Source organism: Neopelma chrysocephalum, unplaced genomic scaffold (genome assembly GCF_003984885.1).
Source record: "Neopelma chrysocephalum unplaced genomic scaffold, ASM398488v2 Primary Assembly neopelma1_24, whole genome shotgun sequence".
NCBI classification, from domain to species: Eukaryota; Metazoa; Chordata; class Aves; order Passeriformes; family Pipridae; genus Neopelma; species Neopelma chrysocephalum.
Window position 1 is genome coordinate 19492881 of NW_020897693.1, and position 5131 is coordinate 19498011.

The following is a 5131-nucleotide window of genomic DNA, read 5'->3' on the forward strand; positions in this document are numbered from 1 at the left end:
CCTGCGTACTGGCTGCTAGCACAGTTACCCGGACATCACATGTGTTTATACTCATGGCCGGCAGATGCCGCGCTGTGAAAGAGCCAAACTTGCCTAATGCTTGAATCAAAACACAGATTCAGCCCAAATCTACAGTTGGTTCCTGTGAGGCATCTCAGACTGCTTCCCTGCCTCCACGTGAATCACCCACTGTGGCTGAACTTCACTACCAAAAGTGCCTATACAGGGCAGCCGATATCAGCAAAGGTATCAGCCATCCTGATATAAATAAGTAAATACATACATGAAATAGGACTAAAAGCTCACCAATAATTGGACTAAAAGCTCACAAATCCTCTTCTAGGCACCACAATTCCAGCCGAAAACCCACCTCAGGCCATCTTCAGTTCTCAAGAGCTTTTGTATTCTTACCTCCCAAGCACTCCAGTATGAGCCCATCCTGCTCCAAGCTGCATATAAGTCAGATACAGATGTCACTTCACTGTTAGAGGTAACCGGTGGCAATGATTCACGAAGTACCTCCGCAAACTTTAAGGAGGCACCTGCTGAGGAGCAAGTTGTTTATCCATGCTCCACCTTCCTCATTGCCTGAAAGTATGAAGAGAGAAGAGGAAGGAATTTGCTGAGTTTATTTGATAGCTAAATACGAGAGGTGTGTGTTTGGGGAAGGCTGTACACACCAAGGTGCCAAGAGTTATCAGCAGTTCAAGATAAGGGAGTGATGACACATAACTTATGCATGGATACCTATGACTTGGCAGCCTAAGCAATGAATGAACCAGAGAAGATAATAGTAGCTAAATGTAGGCTGGAGGAAACCAGTTCTACAGCGCCACAATCAGCAAACAAAAATATCGTGGATGAAATAATGTTATAAGACCTTTTTGTTCAACAAAATTTTATTTATTTACGTTTTCTTGGAGGTAGAGAGGCTTGAGTTGTTTGCTGGTAGATGTTTCCCCAATCTAATACATATATTTGTCAGTGGGATAAATATTTTCCTGCTTTCAGAAGCCTTCCACAAACACGAAACTTCTGAGAAACCAAGACAAAGCCCCAAAAATTCTCCTCCAAATTAAGGCATATATTGATTCATCTTAAATATTAACATCTTTATATTTTAAGTACAATGCAGTGTCATCCAATTAGGACACAAAAATGACACCAAACTCTTCATGTTTCTGGCAAAGAACTATGCAGCAGCAGATATGCAGATGAATAGTCCTTGCACAAGTCCAGCTACTAACTTGCCAAGATGTCTAAAATGAAACTATCACTTCAGAATTACAGGAGGTGATACTGTACGCTCACAGTACCCACAACCTGTCTTTCCCTTCCACACACACAGACACCAGGAAAAGACAAAATAAAGAGAGAAATTTTTAGGCTGACAACTTTACATTGAATAAAAATTACTTTAGTCATCAAACATTTTAGGATTAGAAATCTAACCTCAATACCCTTTCAATTAAAGACATGTCAAAACTTCAAAAGAAGCTTGGCCAGCAGACTGGGAGAGGTAATTCTCCTCCTCTACTCTACTCATGTGAGACCCCACCTGGAGCACATCCACCTCTGGGGCCCCCAACACTGGAAAGATGTGGACCTGTTGGAGTGAGCCCATAGGAGGTCCACGAAGATAATGAGAGGGCAAAAACACCTATTTTATTAGTCTGTTCTGCAGCAGCTGAACTGATGTTTCCTGAGCCATTCCCCTGGGAAAGTCTAACTTGGGGATGAAGGGCTATGGTAGCACTGAGACTCTGGAAGATGATGTTTTTCCCATAGGTAAAAAACCAAAAAAACACAAACAACCTCCTCCCCCAACAAAAAAAATAAAACCAACAAAACAAACACACACACAAAACTGCACCACCAACAAAAAAAGCATATAAAGGAAACAAAAAACCCCCACAACCAAAAACAAAGTTGTGGTGCTCACCAAAGCGTCTCTATCACACCCCCTTTTCAGGTGGACAATGGAGAGAAAACAATGAAAACTTGATGAAAGGCTCGTGGGTTGAGATAAGGTGAGGAAGAGATCATTCACCAATTACCATCATGGGCAAAAAAGACTCAATATGGGGAAATTAGCTTCATTTATTACCAATCCAATCAGAGTAGAATAATGAGAAATAAAACTTAAATCACAGAACACCTTTCCCCTACCCCTCTCTTCTTCGCAGGTTTAACTTTGCTCCTGATTTTCTCTACCTCCTCTACCCTAGCAGTTCAAGGTGACAGGAAATGAGGGCTGTGGTTAGGTCATGACACATGATCTCTGAAGCTCCTTCATCCTCAGTGGAAGGACTCCTCACACTGTTCCCCTTCCCCAGTATGGGATCTCTCCCATGGGAGATAGTCCTCTATGAACTTCTCCAACTTGAGTCCTTCTCACAGGCTGCAGTTCGTCGCAAACTGCTCCAGTGTGGGTCCCTTCCCTGGGGTGCAGTCCTTCAGAAACAGACTGCTCCAGCATGGGTCCCTGCCAGCAAACTTGCTCCAGTGTAGGGTCTTACCTCTATGGGTCCCCAGGTACTTCCAAGGACCTGCTCTAGCACAGGCTTCCCACAGTATCACAGCCTCCTTCAGGCATCCACCTGCTGCAGCATGGGGTTCCCCAGGGCTTACATGTGAATATCTGCTCCACCATGGACCTCCATGGGCCAGAGGGGGACAGCCTGACTCTCCATGGTCATTTAACAACTGATTAAATAGTTAACAACTGTTCAGCACAGGCGTCAGGTGAACCTCAGCTCCAAAGGCTTGAGCACCTCCTCCCCCTCCTTCACTAACCTTCATATCTACAGGGCTGTTTCTCACATTTCTCACTCCTCTCTCTGACTGCAATTGCTATTGCACAGCATTTTTTTCCGCTTCTTAAATACCTTATCCCAGAGGCACTACAACTGTTACTGATGGGCTCAGCTTTGGCCAGCAGTGAGTCAATCTTGGAGCCAGATGGCATTGGCTCTGTCAGACACGGGGAAAGCTTCTGGCTGCTTCTCACAGAGGTCGGCCCTGTAGCCCCACTGCTACCAAAACCTGCCCATGCAAACCAAATACAGGAGTGTTCAGCTGAGGTAGGGAATGACTGTATCACCCAAAAACAGCTGAGAAACAACCACTTCTGGGATAACTCAAGGAAAGAAAATGGAGGACCAATCTCTAGGCCTCTGTCACCTCTCCTAACCAAGGGATAGGCTCTGCAGGAGTTTCTTCCACAGTACGTGCTGTAGGAAGCATGGAGCTGGAGGAAGCCCATCCCAGACACTGGCTGTCAAGTGCCTCTCCCTGAAGAGAATCTACTAGCAGTCCCAGAAGAGGGCTTAGGACAAAACATCTAGTGTGAACATATGAAATGCCACATCCGCTGCTGAGAAGATACTATTTCTGGTTTAGTTCTAATTACCTGAGATTTTAGGATGCATCACACACTCTGAAAAGTGACATACAGAAGGTGGAGCAGGCTGTACAAGGAATCCTCAGAGAACTGTTTTCATTGTCTCAATAATACGTGTTTTCTGAGCAGTCCGAGGTTGGTAAAACCAGGAAGGAGCAGGTGCTCACCATTCACAATCAAAAAGTCCACAGGCAAAGTCAAGCAGAATATCTAATCCTGACGAAAATATCCGCAACAGGGAAAAACAGCTGAAAAATGAAACTGCACCAGAGTACCTCAGGGAGCCTGAAGACTTGGCAAAGCGGATGGAATACCCAGATCTTAACAATAACAGGAGAACTTTGATAAATATGATGATACCCTCCATTGCAGGCATTAAGGAGTCAGTCATGATGCCCATTTTGACAGTTCAGGTACCTTATTTTGAGCTCATGAGTGGTGGCTCAGATAAAACAGTGAATGGAATTTTAGAAGATAAGATTTAAATTGTCTATATACCTTGTTGGAAAATTTGTGGAGAGAAGAGACTTCTGTAGCTCTTGCCTTCTTGTTTTAGGCCAGGCTCTACAAGGAGTTGAAGTACTCCTGTAAGTCTCATCTTGGCTGACCTTTGACAAACTCCCAGATGCCAGCATCTGCCTTTCTTTCACAATGGTTCTGTAGGACTATTACCAAAAAGTCAGCAAAAAATAACTTCTTAATTAGCTCCAGCTCTAGAAAAGAACACCTCTCTTTTCTGAGTTACCTCCGAGGAATAATTCACACTAGAAACAGAAGCTAAACATCTCTCTCTGACATACTTTCTTGGTCTTTAGTGTGTTTGTGTGATGCACTGGGATGAAGTGAACAGAATACTGGTATCTTACTGCGTTTCTCCAGTATGGTTCTCTTTGTGTAATTACCATACACTCTGCAATCCCTTTTACATACTATCCATTTTTGTAATAGTTCAATTCACTGTATTGAACAAGCTCCAGATGATGCTAAAGCAAAATTGCATTTTAAGAAGATAACTGCAGAACACACATGTGATCTGGGACAGAACAAAGTTGATTGTGAGAGGAAATGGCAATGGTCCTTCAAGACAAATCTGTAAGTTTGATTTAATTGATAAGAATAGATGTCACCAAAGACCTAAGCAGCCATGGATCTGTACCTTCATTATCTAACACAAATTTGAAAAAATCAAATATCCTTCATAAGATATTTATTTCACAACAGTTCATGACAAAAAGCACCTGGAAAACAAAATTCTTTAAAGGCAGAAGACCATTTAATTCAAGTTATTAAAACCAAGTAAAATTATTTCAATTGATACTTCATGGTCACCACCTTCTGTGTCTGAGGAGGGCTTTATGGACTGCTATCAATAGTCTCAATGAAGTGCCAGAATACTTTCATATGCAAAAATATTAGCAACCAGCCACCAAGACAATAGGAGGTTGCAGACAGAGCAACCTGCTAAGCTATTTCCCTATCACACACAGCCTCTTGTTTATCACAGTGAGATGGGGTTAACAACATAGAGTGCTGTGTTTGATATTACAGCTCTGAATCAGAAAGTAAGTACTGCTTAGTAAATTAAACTACATGGTTTGGAAACAAACACTTCAAGTTTTCATTTTTGAGAAGTTTACTTAGAAGGAGATGGCCCCTGTGCAGAACAGTGAAGTAGCTATCACATGTATTATCATGGTAAATATTTAGTAAGGGAGAGGAAAATGCTGT